This window comes from Humulus lupulus, chromosome 4, assembly GCF_963169125.1.
Source record: "Humulus lupulus chromosome 4, drHumLupu1.1, whole genome shotgun sequence".
Classification (NCBI taxonomy): domain Eukaryota; kingdom Viridiplantae; phylum Streptophyta; class Magnoliopsida; order Rosales; family Cannabaceae; genus Humulus; species Humulus lupulus.
The window spans coordinates 16737771-16746701 of NC_084796.1; positions in this window are offsets into that span (position 1 = coordinate 16737771).

Sequence of the window (8931 nt, forward strand, 5' to 3'; positions counted from 1 at the left end):
ACACACACACATATATATATATAAGGATTCGAATTTTGGAATTCTTTTTGTGTATATATTGATTACTAGTTAGTGATTGTTTTTATAATTAATATTACCACGCACCTCTCATTTAATATTGTAAATATAGAAGAGATTTTAAAATAAATATTTCTGTTTCTACTTATTTGGAAATTCAACATTAATATGTTGAAAAAAAAAATTGACAATCAAGTTCTCAAGTTTTACAAATATAAACATTAACACTTTGACCACAAAACATTTTGTCAAGTGTCGTCAACGAATACTTTGACAACTACTGGCAGCGAAAAACATATATATGGCGACGACACTTTTTTTTGTAATGACAGCAATTCAGTTTTTATTGTTTATTTTTTCACAATCCCTAATTTTTTTTAGTATAATATGTTAAAATATACATATAATAGAATTATCAATAAAATTTTTAAAATTTTGTTAAAAAAGTAAGAAAAAAAACTTAATGTCTATTGTTTTTAAAAACTTTGAAGGACTTAATTTAGCAAACAAAAATCAAAGATGGAATTTCCAAACAACAAAAAGCTCTATAAGAGCAGTCCCAATAGGTGATGTAAAACACCTTGTACTGTAAAATATAAAGAAAAAATGGAAAAAAAAATAACAAAATAACATGCTTCATTATACATATATTTTTAGAGAATGCTACAGTAATATGCTACATCTACATAATACTATTCCCTCCTCTAAAACATATTTTATTAGCTTATCATTCATTTCTTTTCTTCGGCACTAACTATTGAAGCACATGCACGAATTGGACCTCCTCCCCACTGATGATCATTTTTTTTTGGAGAATCTCTTTTTCTTATTTATTTACTTTATATTTTTGCAATATTAATTTAAAAATATAATATAATGATATGATATTATAAATATTAAAACATATATGGATATTATTAATAGTTAAAGAAAAAAAAATTCAAAATGAATAAAATATATTTAAGGATATAATATATAAATGATGTAAATTTTTTTTTAGAAAATTGTTATATGGTGTAATGTAAAAATTTGAAGTAAAATAAAAAAAATAAAATTTATGTGATATGATATATGGGTAGATTTTTTAAATATTAAAAGATATACTGATATTATTGATAGTTAAAGAAAATATTTAAAATTCATAGAAAATATTTAAAAATATAGTATTTAAATGATATAGAGAAAAAAATAGAGAAGTTAATGTATGGTGTAATGTAAAAATTAGAGGTAAAATAGAAAAATATATATTTTGGAGAGATATTTTAAATAATGGAATATAGTATCCATTATGAGTATTCTAAGCTCTCAAAAACATTTGCTAAAGATCCCATATAAAACGTGTCCCACCAATAATTAACTCCCATATCTATGCATTAGGCCAAATGGGAGTTGTCTTGCCTAATGCTTGTCAGAATTGGTCAAAGATGGAAAATAAAAGCTGATGTGGAGAAGTTAGTTTGTGTTGAAGTTTGGCAACGTTGCCTTCAAATTTTTTTTCTTTTCTTTTGTTTGATTGATTGAATTTTGATGTGACAATTTAAGCCACACTTACCCATTGGAGTTGGCCTTAGTAGGTTGATCATGTCAAGATGTCATCAACTACTTTTTATATCCGACTATAAATGAGAGGGTGTTGTTATAGTGCACCCCAAAAAGGGCACACTAGTATATTTCACTTGTGTTTTGGATATCTGGATAATTTTCAGGCTGATTTTTTTATGACCGAGTATATTATAGTTATTTAAAGTATTTTATAATTTTTAAATTTTTTTTGAATAATTTATAATGCCGAAAACAAAGTTAAAATAATTTATTGCATGTATTATTTTTTTTATGCACTTAGAAAATAGTTTATTTGAAGCTTATTTTTTATACTTAAAATTATTTTAAAATTTCTTAAAAATTCATAAATATTTTAAATAACTACAATATACATAATCATATAAAAAAAAATTAGAGCAAAAATTATCCTGTTATCCAAAACACAAGAAAAGAACACCCTAGAATTTCCATTGATTATTAATTATTACTTTTACTGCTAAACATTGAAATGTGTTTCGATCGGGCTAACATGAATTTTTTCTCATTTTGAAGGGTATAATAGTGATATCTCTAAAGATTATCACGATCTTCTTTAAAGATTCTCTTGTCTCACATAAGTATATTTTACATATAATAGTGATATCTCTAAAGATTATCACGATTTTCTTTAGATATTCTCTTGTCTCACATAAGTATATTTTATATTACTTTGGCAATAAAAAGTTTCCACCATAAAAATTTAACACATGTTAATAGTTATATGAATATATACAAACGCTTTCACTGGCTATATATAGACTTTTTCTTAAAATGGAAAGCACTATGTATAAAGTTCAAATAGTATTCTAGCTCGCTCATGTCGTGCGTTATTCCATTTAACATTAATATAGAAGAATAAGATAAAATATAGCTAAAAAAAACTTAAAATAATATATGAGCACTTCTTAAGTCCCTCGGTTACTTCAGGAGGACTTAGTCCTTCACTAATTGTGAGTCGTTTGATGGGTGTAATTTTTGTGTTGAACGGCTGGATTTAATATGAAGCTTTGAGTGTGCAAAAATACTGAAATACCCCATATGTGTACCCATTAACCGGCTACGGTTTGTCTTCGTGTTAAGTGCATTTTTTTTTTCAAAAAACCTTCTGAACAAATCAGTTTCTTTCCCTCCCCCGACTAACCGAACAAGGTTATTCTCCTCCCCAACTCTGAAAAGAGACATTATTTGAAGAGGAAAACCCCCAATGAGGAATATTTGTATTGGGTTCTTGGTTTGAATTCAAGCTTGGGGTGTTCGTTGGCTTGGTCGATAAGTTCGTGGGGTTTTGTTTTTGAATGTTCTGTTTCGTGTCACTCATTCCCTCCCCTGAGTAGATTCGCGGTTTTGGGTCGAAGGAATGCCCGTTTACTAGGTAGGTCGACATGCTTTAGTGTTCGGGTTCGTGTAGTTGTTCCATTCATGGTGAGTTTCCTCTAACCGATTTCTTGATTATGCATTGTGAATTTTTTTTGTTTGAGTAAGTAATTTGTATGGCAATACACAAAATTTCCAAGTTGGGATGTTTGTTGTTGGACTTTATGGAAGAGTATTTTTTTTTATTTTTAAATTTGGACTTTACGTTTGAAGTTGATGATTGATTTTCCCAATTTGACAATGGTAAGTAGTTCCGATAAAAAACAAGAGATGAGTACAATAGGGTTGCATGTGAACTTATAATATAGGACTATGTGTAATAGGATTGAAGCTCGGACTTTTAAAAGATGTTTGAAAAAATATCAATGTAAACTTGAGTGAACTAGTTATCAGTTGTGCTTCGTTATGTTTACCGTGAAATGCACACTATTTTGACCTTGAGTTACAGTTAGGCAAAGTATTCTATGCTGTGCTTGGCGTTTATGTTGTGGGTTTTCAATGAAATTTGGTGCAAGATGAGAAGAGAGAAGAAACCAGAAAGATGATGATGGTGCCAAGCGAGGTTTTTTTTGTGTTGAGCGCTTTATCGAAGGAGTAGTTGGACAAACTAATGTGAGTGAAATTTGTGATAATGTTAATTTTTTTTAAAATTATGTTTTATTGAGTTTGTTATGTAACTTTGTTCAACTAAATGTATGAAACTTGTACGATGATGTTGATGTATAAGAAAGTGGGAGGATTAGGTGCACTTCTCTGATTTATGAGTGTATTATACGTTGTCTAGATAGAGGAGATGTTAATCGAATTGGTCGACATGCTTTTGTTCCCTTTACTCAATTAGAAAAAAATTATTTTTGTTTCCCAACTTATTATTTGAACTGTGAACTATGTTGTCGGAATCTGTTGCAGAGGTCCATAGAATGCTCTGGTCGTTGTCTCGTCTCTATTGTTGTTCACCACATATTTCTATGTATTAAAGATTCAGGTTTGTGCTTTTACTTGGAGTTTGTACTTGGATTAAGTCATCTAAATATTTGTAAATTTTTAATGTAAGCATGCTGATAAAAGAAATGACACGCCTTTGTTGGTAGCTTGGAATATTAACTTGAAGACACACACACCCACTCTAGGTAGATATGTCAAAATTGATCACTATGGGAGCAACTTATGGTAGTGGTTAAGTTTTATTATAAATTGAGTAAATACCATTTTTCTATTTCTGCATCTTGCTTTTGATAATTACATGTTACCCAAACAACGACCTTTGATACGTTACTAAAGGTAACTTGTAATGCAATGGAGTTGGCGTTTGTACATTTAAGAGTACAATCTCGTTTATTTTTATTTACTTGGTATGTCAATGAAACAAAAATTGCTCTAGATTTCTAAAGTGGACGTTGGAATGAGGCTGTTGATATTTTCTTTGTTGCTTAAGTGCATCATTTTAGTGGCAAGAGTGGTGGTTGTTGAGATTGTTAATTTTTATGGTTTAGAACTTTAGGTCTTGTTTGGAGTTTTGTCTGAATTTTATGGTTTGGTATTTCATTGAGATTTGGTGAATTGAGTGTGGATTTTGTTGTGCAAAGTATCACTGAATTTATACAAAAGAAACTCAAAACTGAATTCAAGCAATAAACCTTAAGAATGCAATTAGAAATTTAATCAAACAAGTAAAGAACAATCATGAGAAAAATGAATATGAAAGTGACTTTATTGATCACAATCCAATCTCGGTTAGAACTCACTTTCTTTCTCAAGATGAGTTTCAGATTAGAAAGAGTTTTTCTAGAGAGAGAATTGAAAAAAAAAATCGATGCCTAAGCTATAGAGTAGGTGAGCTATTATACTGGTTTTTAGAAATGGACAACACACCATTGTCAGTAGTCTGTTACAAGTGTTTTAACTACCAGCTTAAAATAGGAAAGCTTAGGAATTAGAGGCTTTAGTTATGTGGACCAACTAATCAACAAATCACCACCTTGGCTACATAACTAAGCAAAGATCAGAGTGTCTGCCATTTTTGACATCAGACTAGCTGACATTACTTCAAATTTATAAGGTCTAAGCAGTAGAAAAGGTTGCTGGTTGGTAGATATTTTATCAATCAAAACAGTCCCTCCCTGAATGATCTTTCCAATAAAATGCATCTTAATATGAATATGCTTTTTCCTGTAATGATGGACATGATTCCTTGACAACTGAATGCCACTTTGAGTATCACAAAATACTGTCATAGCTGTTTTCCGAATCCCCAATTCTTGAATCAGTCCCTTCATCCACAAAGCTTCTTTAACTGCCTCAGTTATAGCAGTATATTCTGCCTCAGTTGTAGATTACGCTACAACTTTTTGCAATGTATCCTTCCAACTCACAGTTGTACCTAAAACAGTAAAAATGTACCCAGTAATTGATTTTCTGGTGTCCAAACAGCCAGCATAATCCGAATAAACATATCCTTTAACACTGTTCAGGTAATTTGAGATTTGTTTCTCTCCACCAAAAACCAAACCCATAGTGATGGATCCCTTAATGTATCTTAAATTCCATTTAAGAGCTTCACAATGTTCCTTTCCTGGGTCTGCCATAAAACTACTCACCATGCTAAGAGGTCAAGTCAATTTTGGTGTTGTATAGACTATGGCATACATGACTGATCCTACAGCACTAGCATAAGTTACAGCTGCCATATACATCCTACAGTTCTGGGCTTTGCAGTGTTATCAATCAGTTCCCAAGTTTCATACCAATATAAAGATATCATTTCCTCTCTTATTGCTTCAATCCACTCATGGCTATCCTTGCTATTCACGGCCTCCTTATAACTCAGTGGTTCTTGCTCTATTTCCTCTTCAGCAACATTAAGAGCATATGCAATAAGGTCTGCATATCCAAATCTTTCTGGTGGCTTGATTTCCCTTCTCACTCTGTCCCTGGCTAACCTGTAGTCGTGAAGATATTGAATTTATTGACCTCTACTTGTACCTTCAGTAGCATCACTTCTCAATTCAGTTGTCTCCATTTGATCTCTGTCATTTGTATCGGATCTGAGAGTCTCCACCTGAACCTGAGATATTTGTCTCTCAGTATTGTTCCTTTTCGAACTGTTTTGTACACTCTCTTGCTTATACCCCATTTAAAACTCATTAAAAGTCACATCTCTACTCACAATGCATTTTTTAAATCCACATTCCATGCACCAAAGTCTGTATCCTTTTACACATTCTGGGTCGCCAAGAAAAATGCATTTAACAGCTTGTCTTGTCTCACATGAGCATAGCAGTTTCAACCAAACACTCTCAAATTTTCATACTTTGCTGGATGTCCAGACCAAGCTTCCTCAGGAGTCTTGAATCCCAAAGCTATGGATGGGCATCTATTGATCAAATACACAGCTGTGTTGACAGCTTCTGCCCAAAACACTTTAGGTAAGCCTGCACTTAACATCATGCACCTCACCCTTACCAAAATTGTTCTGTTGAACCTTTTAGGTAGACCATTCTGTTGTGGGGTTCTAGCTATTCCTGCATAATACTCTAGGTCATTGGCAGTTCTTAACCTTTATATTTTTCTACCAATTTGGTTTGGAATGAGCATTTTCCATTGATTGATTGTATCAAATACATTATTATTATTCTTCAGAATATAAACCCAAAGCTTTGCAGAAAAATCATAAAAAAAGATTAAGAAATACCTAGCTCTTGACTGTGAAGGAACTCTTCCTGGCCCCCAAAGATCCGAGTGTATATAATCAAGTGACCCCTTTGTTCTTTGCTGCCCTACACTGAACTAAACTCTGCAAGCCTTCCCATATACACAATTCTCACAGAAATCTAAGTCTTCAAGCTTGTCCTTTCCCAATAGACCTTGCTTGTGCAGCTCAGCCAATCCCTTCTCACTCACATGCCCGAGCCTCATATGCCATATAGAACTTTTGTTCACCTTCTGTTTTGAAATATTTGCATCAAAATTTTCAACAGTCTTGCCTTCCAGTAAGTAAATTCCATTCTTTCTGCTCCCCTTCATAGCAATCATAGATCCCTTTAAAACTTCATTACGCCATTTTCAACTTTAATCCGAAAACCCTTATCATCAAGCATTCCTACTAATATGAGATTTCTCTCTATCTTAGGTACCAGCCTAACATCTTTCAGCATTCTTTCAAGGCCATCATGAAATCTAATTTTCACATTACCTTTCCCTGTCATTTTACATGATTTATTGTCACCAAGCAGTACCTTTCCACCATCTTCTTGTCTAAAAGAGTCAAACCAAGATCGATTTGGAGTCATATGGAGTGAACATCCTGAATCCAGGATCCATTCATCATCCGAGACAGAAGATGATACCAGTAATGCATCTGAGGACTCATATCCATCACTAGCCACAGAGGCATCTGCAATCTGTTTAAGCATCTATAACAGTGAGACCTTTCACCAAAACTGTGAATATTAGCATCCTTCCTTTGATTCAACTCCCTCAATTCAAAGCAGATTGGACATCATGAAGAGTCATAGTGTCTCTTCCATACAGCAAAGTTTTTTTGAAATTCTCAAAAGACTTAGGATGTGAACTCAGTAGTAACAAGGCTTGATCCTCATCTTGGCTTTGTTACTCAACTTCTCCAATCAGATAATACATGCCATTCTCTTGCATCCATTTCATGAATGTCATGGAGCCCTTTAGGACTTTCATAACTCCATTCTCCCATTTGAACACATAGCCTTGTTTGTCAAACTCACTCAGAGAAATAAAATTTCTCTTCATGCACCTCTACAAGACTGACATTGTTGATGACTCATTGAGAGTAATTTTATCTCTTCAATGAAGTTGAAGTTTAATTTGAACAATATTAGAAGGTTAAGATGCTTCCGAGTAAAAAAAAGAGAGAGGGGCGTGCGGGTTGATTTGAAAATGAAAATTTAGAAAGAATTATGTTTGGATTAAAGCTTGAAATTTGAAAAGGTTCGTTGATCATATTTGAAAAGCTGATTGAAGTATTAGTCAGTTCTCCGCCATTTGGTTTATTATCAAATGCACACTCTTCTGCACATGATTGATGGTTATGCACATTGTTTCATTTTTATCTCAAATTATTGGTCTGCTTTGAAGTTGTGGTTCCAATTTATATTGATGTATTATTTCAAAATTTGGGGCACCAAGTTTGGTCTAAATTTTTGGAATTTAAAAGCGGCTAGTGGTTTGATTGTAGGGTTAGTTTGTGCATTTCATGTTCTGAATTGATTGTAGAATTCTTTGATTGGTGAATTGTTTTCCATATTGAAAAGTAAATATTAGTTTTTAGTTTTGTTTCACTGTTTTACTTATGTTTCTTGTGTTAGGTTATCATCAGTTGCTGGACAGGTTTTTGAAATGGTTGATGTAAAGAAATTGGATTACAGATGCTCGCCTCATAGGCTTTTCTCAAATTTCTCCCATATGAATGGGGCGCAGAAAGAGGTGGTGAAACAAATGGGGTTCGGCACACTTCTGGGGATGAAAGATTGTACCGTTAGAAGAAATCTCATAACATGGTTGGTGTCCAGCTTCAACGTTGAAGATGGGAGTTTGGATGTCCACGGTAAACAATTTAAGTTGGATAGTAAAAATTTTACCGCTACCATGGGTGTTAAGGACGGAGTTCAAGATTTAGTGGACAGTGTTAGTGGCGATGAGCCAAATGATAAGGGGGAAAGATTTATGTCAGTTCTAGAGTTCAAACTAAAACAAAATCAATCAACCAACATGTCTTTCGTTCGAGACTTCCTTTTGTTCCTTGTGTCCTCCTTTCTGATGCCGAAAAAGGGACTAAAAATTTCGCGAGATTTCGACGGTCCTATACTTGCCATAAAAGACATTGCAACTGTCTCTCGGGTTAATTAGGCCTCAATGTCGTACAAGTTTCTGTGGAAAAGCCTTCGACAGTTTCGTGCCAAACCAACCCAGTTTGTGGGAGGATGC